We start from the raw sequence: 20,623 nt of genomic DNA, 5'->3' as shown, positions 1-20,623 counted from the left end.
ACGTGGGTTGGTGGTGGCGCGGCCGCTCAGGTGAGGGGGCCACCCAGTCACCGGAGGCGCGGGCGCTCGGAGCCCATTCGCCGCCGCCGGCGCAGCAGCAGGGGCGGCGCGGAGGGGAAGGGGCGGGGCGGGCGGAGGGAGAGCGGCGCGCGGGGAGGGCGCAGCGGCGGGGGCGCGCGCGGGCGCGGGGCCAGCCCTGCTTCGCTCGGGTCGCCGGCTGACGCGCGCCGCAGTCGGAGCGTGAGCCGCGCGGGCGCAGGGGACGGCGCGGGGCTGCTGGTGGCCACAGCTTCGTCGGGGACGGACTGCACCGGTGCTCGGGGTCGCGGGCAGCCGCGCGTGGGCCGAGCGGTGGGCGCGGCGTAAGAACGTGAGTAGCTCCGCGCGCGCGGCTGGCGGTGACACTGGGTCCAGCTCGGGGGCGACGGCTGGAGCGGAGGAGGGCGCGGGGGGCGGCTGTGTTGTCGCCGGGACACCGAAACACCCTGGCTTCGCAGCGCCCCTCCACATCTCCCTGCCGCAGGGCCAACCCGGCAGCCAACTCCCTTCTTCCCCTCCGGCTCCGGGCGGGAGGAGGGGACCGTAGCCCGGTGCGGGCCAGGCTGAGATACAGCGGCGCCGGCGGGCCCCCTTCACCTCCCCAGCCCTTGGCCAACTTGTGCATCCGTGCCCCCCGCTTTCCGGGAAGCCCTGCCTGGAGGTGGCTTTGGGGCCAACTGGGCCTGGAGAGGCTGCTGGGCCCCGGCACTGCGGCTTCCCGGGCAGGGAGGCGGAGGGCGCGGGCTGTCAATCCGCAGGGCCGGCGGGGCGAGAAGCGCAGGTGCCTGGCCGGCGCGCTCCGGCGTGTGCACGTTCCGGTCCCCGAGGACATATCTGGGCGTGGGCTTTGTTCGGATGCGCTCACACCTGCGCGGATCGCCGGAGTTCAGGGGCGGTCCGACCTCCACTCTCACCGGCCTGGAGAGAACTCGGGGAACGAGGGATGGGGGACGGGAGAGACCCCGAAAGCAGTAGGTGGGCTTTCCGGGGTCTTTGTCGGCCCTACAGGTGCGGGTCCCCGGGGTCCAGGCGCCCCGCCCGGCCTCGCGGGGCTGGGACTTGTTGGGACTGGCACGCGTCAGCTTGGGGCTGACTCAGAAGAGCCCCTTCCCTGCCCAGGCTCCCAGTGGTGGGATCTGGCAACAGCTTCGCCCGGGGATGTTGTGTTGAGCCGCCCGTCACTGCCGGCTCTGGCGCATCCATCTCCCGGCGAGCGCCATCTGCGCCGCGCGCTGCCTCCGACCCCGTGCACGCTGTGCGGGTGGGCGCCGCAGCGCGCGGGTCCGCGGCGGTTCGCCAGCCCAGCCGTTGCCCGCCCGCATCTGCCCGTGCGCAGAGGGGGAACCGGGGTGCCGTGGTCCTGGGAGCCCGGGAGCGCTCTTTCTCCCAGAGCCGTGTACTCTGGGCAGCAAGCACCGCCGGAGGGTTCCCTGGGTCCAGAGGGGCTGGTGAGCAGACCACTGCCCTCCTCTCCGGGTCGCCTCCCTCCCGCCCGGCTCCCGGCCCGCGGCAGCATCTTCTGTTCCCCGCACGCTCGGGGGCCATCCCTGCGCAGCTGCCGGCGAGGAGGGGGGCCGCCGAGCGGTGGCGTGTCTTTTCCACCCCGCCTCTCTCCTGTCGTTTTCGCACCAGCAGTTCCAGCCAGAGGCTACATCCGGCGCGGAGCACTCTGTCCTAGGAGCGGAGTGTTCTCTTCCTCCCCGTCCCGCGTGGTTAAGGCGCAGAGGTGCGAGTATCAGGGGCAGGGCCCTTCCCTGCCCGAGGCTTTAGCAAGCAGAGACGGAGGAGAGTGTAATGGGCAGGAGGCAACCCTCCTGCACCGGGAGTTCCCCTGGGGCTATCCGGGAAGGAACACGGTAGCCACTGAATACAAACATACATAAGGAGGCTAGGCTGCTTTGGTTGCCACTGCTTTATGCTAACCATGCCTTGTTATTAAAATATTGTAATAATAGCTCACAAGTAAATGAGACCTTCCAGAAGTACTGAAGTGGATTTAGGCAATTGGATACTTTCTACTTTAATGGTAATGACAGTCAACATTTTCTGAGCGCGTCAGAGGTGCTGGGCCGCTGTGCATGTTACATGTATCTATCATATCAGTTTCCACAGCAACCCCATGTTAAAAATTAGGAGACGGAGACTTAGGTCGAGGAACTTTCCCAAGGTCACATAGCTAGGAAGTGAGGAAGCAAGGATTAGCTTTTTGCCCATCCAAGACTGTGAAAATGTGGCCTTTTGGAGGCTTATCATTAGTTTAGAGGAAGCCTAAAACCACCCAGTGTTCAGAAATCAGGGACATACTGTAAGCCCATTTAATTGTGGCCCCTGCAGACCTCACAGTAGCAGGCAGTATTGTAATTCAGCGAATTGTATTGTGGAATAGCCCTTTGATTGCCCTGTATTGCCCTTCAGTTCCTTTACATGTTCCTTTATCCCTGCTAGCTTTTAAGTACTTGGCTGTTAACCCACAATCCAACCAGTTACAGCCACTGGGCTCTTCTTAGTGACTAGAGCCACCTGCGATTCCAGAGAGGCTGAGAGGTTCCTGGCACATCGCAATTTTTGAGAGAACTTCTTCTTTTTGATTTTTTAAGAAAAGGCAAATATTTCCATTTGGCAAACATTTCTATTGCAGGTTCTCCCAGCCCTGAATCTCCTTTGTAGATTCTTTTGATAGCAGCAGCTTTACTCCTCAAATTGGATGTTGAATTTGAATAAGACCCTAGCATAAAATCTTAGGAAAGCATTAGTTATCCTAAGTATATGACTGAGGCGCGTTTATAAAGATGTTAACTAAAAGAAACAAGAATATGAACGACAGTGAAATCAGCTCTTCCTGGAATAGCTTTTGGAATGATTGTAATTGACTGACCGGTTGGACAAATGAATTCGTTTTGCTTTCTTAATCCTGCTGACTCATGGTCTTCTTTCAATTTGCTTTCTACTTCATTACAGGAAAGGTGCTTAAACATTTCGCATAATCCAGGAATTTTAGAGCTGTAAGAAAACATTGTTCCTAAATCTTTGGGTTTCAAAATGAATACGGTGGGGCTCAGAGAGGTCACCCAGCCGTCTAATGCTGGGTAGTGATGAGGTGCTTGGACTGTAGGCCAGTCTCCTTAATACACACCATTTTTGTTATTGGAGTAGCCACAGTAAATGAAAAGCAAGTCATCTTTGGAAACGGTACTTCCGGTGAGGCGGATGTGACAACGCATTGGCTGTGAGTGCTTCAGAAGGGGGAGCGCGTGCTGAGAATGTGTACACTTGGGCTGTAGAGAATTTCCTTGAGAATCATTTCAAATAATTCTTTCATGTAGGATAATTTTCCTTGCCTAACTGATTGAATATAATTAGAATCTGCAGATATTATGTAGTGTATGTACAAAGGACCTATTTAATGGAACCCCTCAGGAAGCTTTTCTGGTAAAGAGATACTTTTATTCATTTATTCATTTATTCATAAATATTTACTGAGTGCATGGCCTGCTGTTCTAAGCACTGGGGATGCAGTGGTGAGCAAAGCAGAGTTCCTGCCCTCGGGGAGATCAATTCCAATTTTATCATTTATGGCTACAGACTGACACACACAGATTCTTTTTCCACATGTAAATGTACAGCTTGATGAACTTGCACAGACTGAATACACCATGTAACTGTGTTCAAATCCAGGACCAGAACATTGTGAACGTCCGAGAAAGCCCTCTTGTGGCTCCGACCCGTCATTACTCTCCCCTAAGGGTAACCACTGAGACCCAGTCTTTTTTTTCCCTGATATTCTCACTTTGAAATCAGAAGGTCTTTGTCTTAGTTAGCTCAGGCTGCCATAACAAAATAACATAGACTGGGTAGCTCAAAGAAGGGACATTTATGTTCTTACCGTTCTGGAGTCTGGAAGTCTGAGATCAGGGTATCAGCCTGGGTTCTGGTGCGAGCTCTCTTCCTGGCTGGTGATGGCCGTCTTCTCCCTGTGTGCTCATATACCCTTTCCTCAGCCTGTATCTACGGAGAGTTCCCTCTCTTCCTCTTCTTAGAAGGCCGCTGATGCTGTTGGATTAGGACCCTGCCCTTATGACCTCATTTAACCTTAATTACCTCCGAAAAGCCCTACCTCCAAATACAGTCACGTCGAGGGTTAGGGCTTCAGCATATGAATTTGGGGGGAAACGGTTCAGTCCATAGCAGTACAGATTTGCTGCCTCTGCCAGCAGCCTTTGGAGTCTCATCCCCATTTGCAAAGAACGTTTCCCATCTGAGAAGCGTGGTAACCCATAACAAATGTAACTAGAATACAGAGCTCCTGAAGTATTCTTCTGTAGGAAGTTTTGTCTGTTTGCATCCAAAGACTGCTTTAGGTCAGCCTTCAAATGCTGAGATGGTTGCTGAAAAGGAAGTGATTTGCAAATGATTGGAAATTACTAAATACAGTTAGGTGTATTTTCCCTTTCATGTTTCGTGCTTCTCCCGAAGGAACCCAGAATTTTTCTGCCAGGTAAGGACCGAGGAGCAGGCGGGACACGCCTAGCCTCCAGGGATGCTAGGGACAAGAATCCAGTGGCTTATTTTATTTAACCCTTTGTCCACCCAGGCAAATGAAAAGCCCCTTTAGTTTGAAAGAGTCTTTATTGGCATCAGAGGCTGAAGTTTCTAAGAACAAGAAAATGTGCCAGAAGGAACTGATGAATGTTTATTTTCCCTCTTAAAATGTGAAGGAGAGGGCTACATGAGGAAAACATGGGAATGGCTCTGCTTCCAGGTTTATAGCAGCTCTGACATCTTCAGTATCAGGTTGTCTCTAAATGGGGAAGCAAATGCAATATATTTGTAGAAAATGTGATTTTTTTTTTTTTGCTGTTACTGTTTTTACTGTGACGAAATATATATAACATAAACTTTACTGTTGTAATCACGTTTAGCTGTAGAGTTTAGTGGCATCAAGTACTTCACATTGTTTTGCAGCCATCACCCCTGTCCATCTCCAGAACTTTTCTCAGCTTCCCAAACTGAAACTCTGTGCCCATTAAAACAGTGACTCCCTGTTCCCCATGTCCCTCAACCCCTGCCGAGTACCTTTCTATTTTCTGTCTCTATGAATTTGACTACCCTGAGTACCTCATACGAATGGAATCATGCAGTACCTGTCCTTGTGACTGGCTTAAGTCACTTAGAGTAAGGTCTTCAAGGCTCATCCATGTGTCAGAATTTTTTTCCTTTTTAAAGCTGCAGAATGTTCCATTGTATGGACACACCATGTTTTTATAATTCATTCATCTGTCAAGTTGGGCACCTGCCACTTTTTGCTGCTATGAATGTGGGTATACAAATATCTGTTTTGAATCACTGCTTTCAACTCTTTTAGGTATATACCCAGAAGTAGGATTGCTGGATCGTATAGTAATTCCACTTTAATTTTTTGAGGAACCACCATCCTGTTTTCCATGGCAGCTGCACTGTTTTACGTTCGCGGCAGCAGTGCACAAGGGTTCAGTATCTCCACATCTTCACCAGCACTTGTTTTCTCTTTTCTCGATAATAGCCATCCTCGTGGGTGTAAAGAACTATAGCTGTTACTTTTTTAAAAATAAATTTATTTATTTTATTTTTGGCTGCGTTGGGTCTTCGTTGCTGCGCGTGGGCGTTTCTCTGGTTGCCGCGAGCAGGGGCTACTCTTCATTGTGGTGCACGGGCTTCTCATTGCGGTGGCTTCTCTTGTTGGGAGCACGGGCTCTAGGCGCGCGGGCTTCAGTAGTTGTGGCTCGCGGCCTCTAGAGCGCAGGCTCAGTAGTTGTGGCGCACGGACTTAGTTGCTCCGCGGCATGCGGGATCTTCCTGGACCAGGGCTCGAACCCGTGTCCCCTGCATCGGCAGGCGGATTCTTAATCACTGTGCCACCAGGGAAGCTGTTACGTTTTAAAGGTATAAATTAATATACTGTGTATATTATGAATAAGCCATTCACAGTATTTTCTAACTTACTGGTTTAATTTTTATTAATAAGGAAATGTGTGGTTTCTAACAAGTGTTAATTGACCCCATACTTTGTGCAAAGTCTGGGAGAAGCCAGCCTTGGTGACACACATTCATGTGATTTTTTAAAAAATGTGGAATTAGAGTATATATGTCTGTAGTTCTCTTGTGCTACGTGATTTTGCTCGGAGATTAGATTACATATTAGTATGCTTTTATTTTACTGGAAAATTTGACATTGTTATTTTAACCCAGACCAAGAGCACATTTGCCTCATATCTGGAAACAGATAGGAATATGGTACATTGACTGTTTAGGGATGTGCCCGAGTTGTCATTTACAGGTCTGCATCGGACATTGCTCCCCACCACGGAATCTTCAAAGATGACAGCATAAACTCTCACCACCCAATTATAATTGCTTAGCTGAGCTAATAAAAAAGATATGGTGTCAACTTCATTGACCTATTTTACTGGCTTACAAGTTTGGAATTTCAAACGAGAAAAAGGTCATTTTTAAAAGTCTGATACAGGGTTTCCCTCAAGTGACTGAAAAACTAGTGAATATAAGAAATGCCAGTGATAAAGGGAACAAATCTACAAATGCTCATCTGCTGCACACACTGTCCAAGTGGCTTATTCAGTTTAAAAACAGGAACGACAAATAAACCTTATCTTGTCTTAGGTGTTCCCTGATTTTGTTCTATATTGTCCCATGCTAAGGCATTGTTTAATTCACATGAGAATGAAAATGACAGTTACTGTCAGAGGAAAATGATACTTTCAAAAATTCTTTTTTTTTAAATTTTTTGGCTGTGCCGCGTGGCATGCAGGATCCTAGTTCCCTCACCAGGGATCAAACCCGAGCCCCCCCTGCAGTGGAAGCGAAGAGTCCCAACCACCGGACCGCCAGAAAAGTCCAAAAAATTCTTCTTATTAAATGATAGGAAGAGCTGGAAAGAATATTTTGAATATACATCCATATTCATATGTATATTTCAGTTTTCTGATGTGCGTGGTGTATTGGTTCAAAACCCTCTGTAACCAGGAAAATATATTCCCAAGGCCATCTGAGGGAATCCTGTAGGAGGTCTTCTACTGTGTAATATGCAGTGAATTTGATTTGTCTTTCTCAAGTGGGCTGAGAGCATTCAAAAAATTCAGTAGATGCATTCAGCATGGAGTGATCTTTTCTCCAAATTTCAACTTTAAAGCTAATTTCATGCCACTTTCCAACGCCCTTGGCATTTTGAATGGTGTGATTTACAGCAGTACGTTTTGGACGAGCATTATAAACTCCTGTTAAACACCCTTAACAGATTCTCTCTCAAGGGAAAGGGAAGGGAAATGTACTAATCTTCCATTCATTATGCCTTAAGGTAAAAATGGACTGTGTTTCGTCCAAGAGTTTCGTCCTGGAGTTTTGTGGTCTTTGAGGAAGGATGGCTGGAGCTGGTGCACTGCTGCCTTCCAAAGCGTTGTGCGGCTTTTCAGTCCCTCACCTCAATAGGGAGCTGAAAGGACAAAAGTGAACAAAGGAGGTCTGTTTTGCCTGCCCCACTTGCTGGGCTGTTGTCTTGGCCCTTTTCAGCGAAGGCGGGGCGGGGGGGGGAGCTGGGTCAAAGTTGAAGAACACTGAAAAGGAATTCAAGCTTCATGTCGAAGTTTGAATTATAGCTTCAGTTTGAGTGCCGAGTAGATTAGTTTGAATTGAAATTTTTGAAGCCGGGGCAGCTTAAGTGACAGATGGTGTTGGAAGTGCGTCCAGAGAGCTGGATGGCGTACCCGGGAGGTTGAGTGCCGAAGCGAGGCCCTCGGTAAACATCTAGTTAACTGACAAAAGTTTTCAAACTGTAGGAAGTGCAGTTCGATGCTGTGCGCCCCATTAAGACGCTGGACTGTGTGAATTAGGGGAGGCCCCTGCGTCTGGCATACACTCAGACGTGCTGGTCCCCCCCTAATTGCATTGCAAATACTCTTCTGACTGTTCTGCTGCTTCCCACTCTAGTCTCTAGTGAAGTAAACACAGAAATGCCCAATCAACGTCCCTTGTAAAGTGTCATTGCAGTGTCTTGATATTGGTTGTTTTGGTATATGACAAGATCAATCTGTCCTAAATATGGACTAATCAGTGTTTTTTCCTATATGAGTGTATTTATGCAGAGTGATTTCAGCTTTCTGCTTCTCGTGGTAGACCATCACTGTTATATTTCCCACTGAAGTTTTTAACACGGCACATGGTTTCCCCATTCAATTTGGTTGGGAGCATCTGATTTAAAATATTTCCGAAGGAGTAGTTGGCTGTGTGTATAGCTAGAATAATAAGATAGCTACTGGGAAGTCAGGGTTATTGAAATGCAATAATTTGGGGTAATTTGTGGGTTTTAAAAAATTTTTATTTTATATTGGATTATAGTTGATTCACATTGTGTGAGTTTCAGGTGTACAGCAGAGTGATTCAGTTATACATATACATGTATCTATTCTTTTTCAAATTCTTTTCCCATATAGGTTATTACAGGGTATTGAGCAGAGTTCCCTGTGCTATACAGTAGGTCCTTGTTGGTTATCTATTTTAAATATAGCAGTGTGTACATGTCAATCCCAAACTCTCATTTGGGGTAATTTGAAACACTTCCTGGTGCTTCATAAAACTACAATTAGAAAAATCTTGCTTTGATATCTTTGACCATTAAAATGACTTGATGACACAGTCTTTTGTTCTGATGGTTAGTGGCATGGTAGTGAAAAGCCTTATTTATATACATTTAATACAGTCAAATGAATAGTTCTACTGTAAGGGCAGTAACACTGACAGGGCGATAATATGAACAAAACAATAAAGTAAAAATTTAGAGATAATTAATAATGTAATAAAAACAGAAGTGATTTTACTTCGGATTTGATTATATAACTTACATCGCATGTTGTATTTTACATAAATCATGATAGATACTCTCTGTGTCTCATAGATTTTAAGGTAACTTGCATTTTCATACTTGGAATAGGGTTTAAAAACTCCATAGCTCTGTATGTGTTTCTAATTACAGTTACTGCGGTGCAAAATCATAGTGGAAGGTAAAATACATTAAGGGTTTATTGCTGTCCTAGGGCTCTGAGGGGACTCATTAAACAGTAGGGAGGGAGGGAGTCAGATTTATTTGCTTGGACTGGTGTTGGGAGAGTCGAGATCAGAGAGAGTGAAGGATTCAAATGGAAGGAAGGCTCAGGTGGGTAATGAGAATTGTGACATCCTGGAGACGTGTCCCGTGGCAGAAGGAGGGAGAGGCATTTTAAGTAATGAGGAGAGAGTAAAGAACAGAGTGCTGGAAAAGTAATAACAAAATCTGAAAGAAGAGAGTGGGTGGAGAATAAAAATGTTTGTGGCAATTGCTTAGCTAATGGAGACTAGTCTCCATATCATCCTATACTCAATATTCAAAAAAACTTTTTGAAATATAGTTGATTTACAATGTTGTGTTAGTTTAAGGTGTATAGCAAAGTGATGCAGTTATACATATATTTTCCTTTTTTTACATTCTTTTCCATTATAGGTTATTACAAGATACTGAGTATGGTTCCCAGTGTTATACAGTAGTAGGTCCTTGTTGGTTATCTATTTAATATATAGTAGTGCTTATATTTTAACCCCAAACTCCTAATTTATCCCCCCCCCACTTCTAAATATTTTTAAAAGATTTTATTGTGGTACATTAGGTCATTGAAGTAACTTGACATCAGAGAATAGAAATAACTCATAAGTCACTCTGCAAAGACAAAATATGATGGTACATTATTTATGTTGAAAAGAAAGGCATTGACAAGAATTTACCAGGAGTCAAAGGTAAAGTTCTTTCAGCATAACACAGTTAAATTCTCAGTGAGATCATCTCTTCTCTCCAGCTATTTGTTCCTCTATATACAGATGGCTCTGGCTAGAGAAAATTCGATATATGAAAACGGGAACTTGCCAAGCACATTTGGGGTGATTATTCAGGTTATACAGGATTCTTCACTTTGCACAAGGATGATGTGATGCGTGAGCTTCTATAACACATCAAAGTTCAATTCAGGAATGATTTTTCAAGGATATCTAAGTAGACGAATAAAGAGCATGATAGATACCAAGTGAAACTCACGCAAATATGGCTAAATAAAAATCAGTAAAGAGGTGGACACGTGGTAGGTGAGGAGAAGTGCCTCAGTTGTATGAAAATATTTGATATTGGCTCTAGACAACATTGAGACGCCAATAAAGGAAAGCCACTAACAAAATAGTCATCCAGGATAGGCATTTTTTGGCTTTGCTCATAAGAGACTTCCGTCAGCTTTCCCCAGGCTTCTAGGCGTGGAAACCCAGCCCTTGCTCTGTTCCACTAGAAACCTCAGCTGCATTTCTCATGCATGGTGGTGTATATGCACGAGTCCCCATGTTTGATGAAAGAATGAATGCAAGAATGAATAACTGAATCCATGAATATTGCAAAATGTCAAGTGGATCTTTGGTTGGATAACACTGGGGAATTTTGTCCCCAGCCCTGTTTGAAGACACAGACAAAGTCTAGACTGTGGAAAATCCAACATTCATAATTTCATGCCTGGATTCTCTATGATTATAATTTGCTTCCTGGTTCTCAATTAGACACTTGAGTGGGCAGGTGAAATCACTCCATCCAGAAGGGTACCATTTTTGAAATTGCCACTGTGGAGCCCTAAACGGCATCCTTGTGACCCCAAAGAGCTCCTCTGTAATTTTCTACCTTTGCTGGCGGCTGATGATTCCAGGTTTGCACAAGGCTTTCCTTGCCTTCAAGTCCGAAGCTGATGCTCATTTCCCTCTGGAGGTCTCTGGGTGGGTGCACACTGATTGAGTTGAAGCACTTTCTGAGATTGCTTCCCACCATCTGAATTGGAAGAAATCAGAAGTGAGGCATGCAGGACTGACATGCAAAGTGGAAAAAGGCTGGTGTGGGAAACAGATCAGGAGAGCTCAGTCTTCAGCTGTAAAAATGGAACTTTCTCCCTTTTTTGGTTGTTTATTGAGTACTCCTACCTGTACTTTTCTTTATATTCCAAGATGTGAGTTGAGTTATAGCATGGCCCTTCCCAACTGGTTAGTGGATTATAGTGAGTGATTGGGTTTGAAGCAGTGGGTCCATGTTTGAGAGACACCGGAGTGAAAATTTTTCTTGAAATTTGTAATTAATTAAATTTTGAAAAGTACTGGGCTACTCTGTATAGACTAGGAAGATTTGCTTTACTGTGTGGCTTTGGATAAGTTGCTTAAGTACTTCTTTTCCTTTAGCTGGAAAATGAAGATAAACCATATAAATTTTCTCATCGTCAACCCTACCTCATGAGAATATGTCACTAGGACCAATGATGATAAAAAGGAAAGTGCTGAAAGACAACATCAATCTGTGTTCTTATTAGGTAGAATGCAGTAGCCATTTTGTTCACTCTGATACTTTGCCAAATTTGCTTCAGAGATATGTATGTTTCATACATCCTTAGCAACAACCATGTCTACTTGATTTTGAATAAATGAAGTGGTCTCATGCTGCAGTCTGTGAGATGGGTACCCTTTTTGGTACTTCATGGTGGGACTGTTTTCAAAACACAAACTATATTCTTAACTTTCAACAAATGATAATATATATGTGAAAGTCAGGTTGAGTCCATATGACTAAAAAGGTGTAAATTCAGCAAATACATTTTTTCCAGTTGTATTCAATGTCAGTAACAGTCTTTTGAAATCTAATCGTGTTTTATCCCAAGCCATATTCTATTCATATTTTTCAAGAGGACAGTCAGTAATTTTTTGTGTCAGCCATGACTAACTAGCAATACCACAGATCAAGAAAGCATGAAACCATTTTAATATATTAAATTCATCTAGCTCACAAACTGCATGTGCTTAGAGGTTTGATATAAAGAGAGACACATACAGTGAGGCTTGTAAGCGGGTTTGTATGTATATCATTGTATTTGCTCTGTGCCTTTGCACCTCAGACAAGAAATAGATCTTTAAAAATAATAGCCACATAGCCACTATGGAAAACAATATGGAGGTTCCTCAAAAATTAAAATTAGCACTACCATATGATCCAGCAATCCCACTTCTGGGTATTTATCCAAAGGAAGTGAAAACGGGATCTCGAAGAGATATATGCACTCCCATGTTCGTTGCAGAGTTATTCATAATAGCCAAGAAATGGAAACCACCTAACTGTCCATCAACAGATGAATGGATGAAGAAGATGTGGTATATATACACAATGGAATATTATTCAGCCATGAGGAAGAAGGAAATCCTGCCGTTTGTGAAAACATGGATGAGCCTGGAGGGCATTATGCTAAGTGAAATAAGCCAGACAGAGAAAGACAAATACTGCATGATATGACTTACAGGTAGAGTCTTTAATTTAAAAAAAAGGAGTCAAACTCATAGTAGAACAGTGGTTGCCAGGGGCTGGGGGTGTGGGAAATAGGGAGAGGTTGGTGAAAGGCAACAGCCTTTCAGCTAAAAGATGTCTGAAGATCTAATGTATAACACGCTGACTGTAGTTGGCAATACGGCATTGTATCTAAGAGAGTACAACTTAAATGTTCTCACACACAAAAAAGGAAATATGTGAGGTGATAGGTGTGTTAATTAACAAGATGGGAGGAATCCTTTCACAATGTATACATGTATCAAATCACCACGATACACACTTAAATATCTTACAATTTTATTGTCAGTTATACCTCAGTAAAGCTGAAAAAATACTAGTCATCACTGACCTGGGTGTAGACACAGAGCTTTAGGAATGAGAAGGTGGTCAAAGGGTGCCCCCCGTCAGATTCGTATGCTGAAGTCCTAACCCTTGGTACCTCAGAATGTGACCTCATTTGGAGATGGGGTCTTTACGGTTAAAATGAGGTCATTAGAGTGGGCCCTAGTTCACTGAGTATTGGCTTTCTAAGGAGAGGAAACTTGGAGGCAGGCATGGTTGGAGAAGGCTTTGTAGAGATGAAGGCAGAGACCTGGCAAGCCAAGGAGTGCCAGAGATTACCAGCAAAGCACCAGAAGCCAGGAGAGAGCGTGGAACAAACCCTCCCTCACAGCTCTCCGGAAGAACCAACCCTGCTGACACCTTGATCTTGAATTTTAAGCCTTCAGAACTGTGAGGCCATAAATGTCTGTCGTTGAAGCCGCGCAGTGTGTGTCTTTGTGACGGCAGCCCTAGGAAACCAATACAGAGTGCAATAGTAAGGTCACCTGTTTTCTAAGTCTATCCCTTACAAACAAGATAGGGTGAAAATATAGCCCCTTCACATCTCTATGTTCATATGTCTGTATCTATATCTGTCAACGTCTACTTCGTATACCAAGGAGTATGTGTATAGAAGTCAGTTAGTTAGAAAGGCTCTGTACTTTGAATTACAGCACAGAAATACTGGGAGAGGTGGTGGCGGAGTATTCATTTGATTAACTGGACAAAGGTATGAAGTTGGGGGTTTAATCAGTCGATTACTCTTTTTGGTTGTAATCAAGTCGACTCCAACTTGGCTGCCTTTCTCGTGTAAATTGTCATCACCTGGGAACTTCCGTGGGCGTATTTTGTTGAAGTCTCTGCAGGTGCCCCGGCTGCTCCTTGCCAATCGAGAGGTGTCTCTTGACTTGAAAAAAACAGTACGGTGGCTGATATTTCCTCCTGCTGAGGAAAGCGAAGGCTTGGCTGAGCCACCAGCCTGCTTCAGTGGGAATGCTGCTTCAGTGGGACAGGGTGAAGGATGGCCCTGTCGAGAATTCTGCAGCTAGCTGTACTCAGGCAGCCCTTCTGTCTAGTTGAGGAAGCAGGATGGCCAAGCTCTTTTAATCAACTTGAATATTAGTTGGAATGAATTGGAAACTCTGAAGCCATTTTAGCTGGTCCTTAATGACGTCTGCCCGCTTGGAGTTCTTCATTTCCACCAGCGCCAGCCTTGTCTATCTCGGATGGTGAGTTCCCGCATGGTAGTGACCCTAATTATTACTGTCATGTGTACGGCATTTAATGAGCTGCCTCATCCATAGAAGGGCCAAGCTGTTTTAAATCATATCAACGAGATGATTTAGTAGGAAGGTTCTTGGGATGAGCACCAAGAACTTTAAAATGTCTGCGTTTGTGTGATTCAGTAATTCCATTTTAATATGTAAACCATTTGCCAATTTGTGGTCCCCTCCTGGAGTTAGGAGAGACTAATGAAAACCCACGAGCATCCAGCAGGAAATAATTTGGAATCATGGCTGTTTTTAGTCTTGCAGTTTCTTACAGCTTCTCTTTTCCATGCAGGGCAGTGAGGCACAAATTGATGGAGTGAAATGTCCAAGGCTCTAGAAGGAGCAGAGGGCAGGCGGTGGTTTGTTTCTGAAAATCACTCTCTCGGTGTAAACTCCTTAGGTCTTTTAAATATTTTTCCTGAAAGACAATTTAGTGAAGGTGGTTTGAAAGATTTATGGGAACCATTGTAACGTTTGACGTCGACCAAAGTTTATTTGCAAGTGTATTAATACAGGGCTAGCAGTGCCAGTTCTAGGATCCATTACCAGCCTTAGATCCATTTTATTATTCTGAATTGTTTTGTTACACTAAACTCACATTTTAAAATATGATGTGCAGGACTACACTCCTTATTTCCAACTCTGGACAAGTACAGTGCATCTTGGGAAAGCAGTTACTGCCAGGGAAAATGGAAAGGGCTGTCTCTGATCGTCATCTAAGCACAATTTCAGCTCTCCCCACTCCTCCAATCCCCCCTCCAGTTGGGAGTGGGGCCAGTGATGAATATGCATGTGTCACACACCTGTGACCAAGCGATCCTCCATCAGGGAAGGGCAGCGTATCAGTTACTTGAAACGGGTGACTCGCAGCAGCTGCTGTCTGTGGCCCACAGGCTCCCTGCCCTGCCCGACAGCTGCAGCTCACATGCTGCCATCACACCACCTCGGCCACCTCCGTCAGTAAAGGGGGCTGAGCCTACTCATCCCGAGGCATTGCTTCATGGGCAGCCTGCTCCTGAGGTGGTGTATACAAAGGTGCCTCCCTGAATTGTAGGAAATGGAAGCACAATGATTTTACAACTTTTTACCATTTATAAATAACAGTAATCCTTGACACTTATTGGTTGCTCATCTGTATGGAGCACCTTACATGAATTATCTCATTTAATCTTCACAGTAGCACTCTATGTCAGACACCAGCAAATGTTCTCGGTAGAGGGCCAGATAATAAATATTTTAGAATTTGGAGGTCTCTACCAGTAAATATTTTAGACTTTGGAGGTCTCCCCCCAAACAGTCACAGATGATATGTAAATGAGCGGGCATTTTCATGTTCCCATGAAACTTTTTTTAGAAAAATAGACAGTGGGCCAGATTTGGCCACCCCCTGCTTTATGTTATTATACCCATTTTATAGATGAAGAAACTGAGGCGTAGGGAGTTTAAGTAATGAATCAAAATAGCACAGCTGTTAAGTTGTGGAACTGGGATTCTAACCCAAGGAGTCTGACCCCTGTCCCATGGTTTTACCTCCTAAGAACTACTATGTTATCCTGCTTTGAGAAACAACAAGGAATGGAATTTTAGTTTCTGCATATTGTGAGTTATAGATTATGACCCAAACTTCCATGAGAAACCTTCATTTCCCTTAGAAACCTTGTGTAGGGAAGAAGAGTATCAGTTCATGTCCTGAAGATGCTATTTAGGTAAATGTAGAAAGTCTAATCTATAGTATATTCAAGTCATGGGACTGTGCATTCGAATAATTGAATAAAGCTTTTAAGATTCTCCAGATGACCTGATGTTGTGGTCATTTTCATCAATAGGATTGCAGATGGCAAATTGCCCTAATTTTTAAAAATATGTAAATTATTGCTTTTAAAAATTTGCTTAAACATTGGTGGTCCATGTGTCATATAGGCAGATAACTCTGGCACATTCCCAAGAAAGATTTTTATTTTTATAAAAAACAAATTATGTAGAAGAGTTCCTTCCACATTTAATAGAAAGCCCTTGAATGAGAGTTCTCAGCAGTTTTTGTTTTCCAGGATGGACAGCTCCTTTTGTATTTTATTTTCATGGTAACAGTTAAGTTTGGACTTAAGAACAACACACCTACAAGATAACCATCCAGGTGACATTGTTGGGCATCCCTTGGGGAATTTGTTTGTAATGCTCCATGGGCTCTAGATAGCACCTGAAGTAGAATTACACCAGCTTGCTGTGTGATTTGTAGAGCAAGCTCTTATTTAGACGCTGAAGGTTCTCAGAATAGACTGAAGTTAAGAAACATTTGGTTTTAGGCAGCAGGTTCAGCACACACACAATACCATGAGCGGCCAAACTTCAAAGACGTTCCTGGGACACCAGGAAGAGTTCCAGAACTCACAGTTCCTGACCTCTGGGTGAATGAAACTTTAGGAAGTATGCAGCTGGCAAAATGGAGGCTTCATGTGACCAAACATTGTTGCCTTTGCTTTGTCTGAGGGAAGCTCAAAATGGAACCACTCCCTGGTGGAGAAATCAGAGAGTGGAAACTCTTGTGGTGAGGTAACCCTATTCTCTTTGGAAATCTGAAGTCTTTGAATTGAGTGAGTCTCCATTCATTACTAAGAAAGCTGACAGAGGAATAAAACCCAACTAGGGGAAAAGTTGACTGCAGTGTCCCTGTGAAGTGGTTACTATGAATTAACTGGTGTAACAAATTATAAAGGGCATGAAAAATCAATGCAAATTTTTTTTCTCTTGAATCATTTCCTAGAGAAGATAATCCTAAGGTTTAGTTTATTTAATGAAAAAAAAAGTGAGCCAAATAAAATTTGGAATTATGGTACTATGGACAACTTTTTGTTTTTCATGGGGTTTTTTTTTTACACTTGTATTGAGGTATAATTCACATATCATAAAATCTACCCATAGTAAGTATACAATTCAGTGAATTTTAAAATAAATTTATAACTTGTGTAACGATGGTAAGCAGATTTCTAACTGGCTTCGAAGATTCTTTCCCCTGTAAAATACCCTCCCTGAAAGTGTGGGTGGTACCTGAGAATATGAGGGATGGCACTCCCATAATTAGGTTACAGTATATGGCTAAGGTGAAGGGATTCTGCAGACGTAGTCAAGGTCCCAAGTCAGTCAGTTATGAGTTAATGGAAAGAGAGATGATCTTGGCTGGCCTGGTGTAATCAAGTGTAAGCCTCTGAAAGGGAACCTCTCCCACTGTCCTTGAAGGAGCTTCTATCCATATTGTGAATTACTTATGGAGAAGAGTGACTGCAGTCCTTCAACCACAAGGAACTGGGTTCTGTAACAACCTGAGTGAGTTTGAAAGGGGACCCCAAACTCCAGATGAGAAAGCAGCCTGACACACGCCTTGATAGACTCAGCTTAGCTGTGCCTGGACTTCTGACCTATGAGAAACTGAGATAATAAATATGTGTTGTTCTAAGCCTCTAAGTTAGTGGTACCTTGTCAGGTAGCATAGGAAACTAATACAGCAACTGTCACCACCATCCAACTTTGCATATTTTTATCACTTCCCCCAAAATTTCCTTGAAGCCATTTGCAAAGTCTTCTCTCACTCCAAGGCAACCACTGATCTGCTTTCTTGCTCTACAGATTTGTGTTTTCTGGACCTTTCATATTAATGGAATCATACAATATAGAATCTTTTTCATCTGGCTTCTTTCATTTAGCATAAATGTTTTGAGGTTCCTTCATACGGTAGCATGTATCTGTGGAATTCCATTATATTGAGATACCACATTGTGTTTATATTTTCAGCAGTGGATGGACATTTGGATTGTTTCCAATTTGAGGCAATTATGAATAATGCTTCTGTGAACATTAGCATGTAAGTCTTTGTAGCAATGTTTTCATTTCTTTGAGGTACTTAGGAGTGGAATTGCTGTGTTGTATGGTATGTTTATGTTTGACTATTTATGACACTGCCAAGCTCTTTTCTAGAATGGCTGTATCATTTTACTTTCCCATCAGCAATGTATGAGGGTTTCAGTTTCTTGACATCCTTACCTGTCAATACATATATATTATGGCCATTCTAGGGGGTATGTAGAGGTATCTCATTGTAGTTTTACTTGCATTTCCCTAATGACTAATAATATTGAGGATCTTCTCATGTGTTTGTTAGCCATTTATATGTCTTCTTTGGTGAAATGTCTATTTAAGTGTTTTGCCAATTTTTTCAGTTGAGTCATTTATCTTATTGATTTATAAGAGTTTTAAAATATATATATTCTGGATACAAGTCCCTTATCAGTATGTGATTTACAAATATTTTCTCCCATTTTGTGGATTGACTTTTCACTTCGTTGATGGTGTCCTTTGAAGCACAAAAGTTTTTATTTTTGATGAAGTCCAATGTATCTGTTTTTTCTTTTGTTGGTTATACTCTTGGTGTCATATCTAAGAATTCATTTCCTAACCCAGGGTCACAAAGATTTATTCCTATGTTTTCTTCTAAGAGTTTTATTGTTTTAGCCGTTACATTTATGACCTATTTTGTGTTATTTTCTGTACATAGTATAAGTTGAGGGTCTAAGTTCTTTATTTTATTTTGCATATGGGTATCCAATTGTCCTAGCATCATTTGTTGAAAGACTATCCTTTTCTCTTTGAAGTATCTTGGCAACTTTGTTAAAAATGAATTAACCATAAATGTAAGGAGTTATTCCTGGACTCTCAATTGTGTTCCATTGATCTATCTATCCTTATGCCAATGCCATCCTGTTTTAATGCTTGTAGCTTATAGTAACTTTTGAAATTAGGTAGTATAAATCCTCCAACTTTTTTTCTGCTTTAGTTGCAGCCCATACATTTTTCACTTTAGTTGCATTCCTTAAATTTTGATATTATTGATTTGTTTGGGGTTTATATATGACATTTATTTTCTTTTTATTTTCTATTTATTTCCTATTTGTTTCACTGATTTTCCTTTACTGATTTTTTTATTTTACGTAATTTTTAAAGTATCATTTTAATTCCTCCATTGAAGCTTTTACTTTTTTCTTGAATTATTTCCATAATGCATAAGATACATGCATCATATTATGCCCTATTTCAGAATAAAGATAACTTACTTCTAGTAAAATATATAACTTTGCTTCAATATATCTCCTTTTCCTCCTCCTTCCTTTGTGCTATTTTCATCATTTAGATTACATTTATATATGTTATAAAGCCTTCATTCAGTGATATAATTATTGCTTCATAAAATCTTTGTTTATCTAGAAATATCTTTTTTTTTTTGCTTTGTTTTTGAAAAACGACTTTGTGGGAGATATTCTCAGTTGACAATTTTTTTTCTTTCAGTACTTTGATTATGTCATTCTGCTGCCTTCAGGCCTCTGTTGTTTCTGATAAGTCATAAATTATTTAAGTTGCTGTTTCACTGCAGGCGATGAGTCATTTTTCCCTCCTGCTGCTTTCAAGATCTTTTCTTTGCCTTTGATTTTCAAAAGTTTGACCATGATGTTCTTAGATATAGATCTCTGTGTGTTTATCCTATTTATGGTTCATTAAACTTATTAGCTGTGTACATTAATATGTTTCATCAAAGTTGGAAAGTTTTTGGCTACTGTTTCTTCAAATATTTTTTCTTCTATTTTTTCCCCTTTCCTCTCCTTTTGGGACTTACCACTGTACTTATGTTGGTATGCTTGATGTCCCACATGTCTCTGAGACTCTACTTATTTTTCTTCATCTTTATTTCTGTTCTTCAGATCGAATGATTTCTACTGACTAGTTTTAATGTTCATTGATTCTTCCATCTTCTCAATTTGCTGTGAGTGCCTCTAGTGAAATTTTCATTACAGATACTGAACTTTTCAACTCCAAAATTCCTCTTTGGTTCTTTTTTTATAATTTCTTTTATTTTATTGAGGTTCTCTATCAGTTGATTAATTGTCATCATGTTTTCCTTTATATTTTAAACATGGTTTTCTTTAGTTTTTGAACATACCTATACTAGCTGCTTTGAAGTCTTTGTTTGCTGAGCCCAACTTTTAGGACAATGCAGGGACATTTTTCTGTTGATAGTTTCCCCCCATGTATATGGATCATACTTTCTTTTTCTTTGCATGTCTTACAATGTTTGTGTTGAATACTCACATTTTAGATATGTAGTAGCCATGGGGGATTCTGCCTTTTTTCCCCTTGAGGAATTTGTAGCTGTTGTTTATTTGTTCAGTAACTTGTTTGTATTAAATTTGTGGGATGTCTCCCCTGCAATGTGCAACTGCTAATGTCTCCACTCAGTTTCTCTCTATTTAAAAACATTTTTTTAGCCCAGCTTCCTAGTGTTTGCTCTTGTGTCTGTGTAGCTTAGTCGTCAGCAATGATTGCTCGGAAGTTGTGCTCAAACACCTCCAACCAATAAGGCTTCCACTCGCTGCTGATGGATTTATCTATGCCTGGGGAATGCATTCAAACTTCATGCCACTTTCAAGTCTTCCCCTAGCTTTTACGTTCTGCTGTATCCCCTTATGTCTACCACGTGGGTGTGCAAGCTCCAATGGCCGTGGGTATGTGGGTGGCTTGGATCCCTCTGGTCTCTGCTCTGCAT

The 20,623-nt window shown here is 42.7% G+C and overlaps 1 protein-coding gene across 18 annotated transcripts in view; it reads left to right on the top strand.

Annotated features, from left to right (window-relative positions):
* The first annotated feature begins 225 nt into the window (after nucleotides 1-225).
* NRCAM (neuronal cell adhesion molecule) overlaps nucleotides 226-20,623 on the top strand; it is a 312,757-nt gene continuing 292,359 nt past the window's right edge. For all 18 annotated transcript variants that reach the window (XM_036864178.1, XM_036864174.1, XM_036864173.1 and 15 more), the window contains exon 1: nucleotides 226-370. The gene's annotated coding sequence lies outside the window, so the exon portion shown is untranslated. The remainder of the gene's footprint in view (nucleotides 371-20,623) is intronic.

The sequence above is a fragment of the Balaenoptera musculus genome, chromosome 9 (genome assembly GCF_009873245.2).
Source record: "Balaenoptera musculus isolate JJ_BM4_2016_0621 chromosome 9, mBalMus1.pri.v3, whole genome shotgun sequence".
NCBI lineage: Eukaryota > Metazoa > Chordata > Mammalia > Artiodactyla > Balaenopteridae > Balaenoptera > Balaenoptera musculus.
The sequence above is the reverse complement of the archived record's forward strand: the minus strand, read 5'-3'. Positions and strand labels throughout refer to the sequence as shown.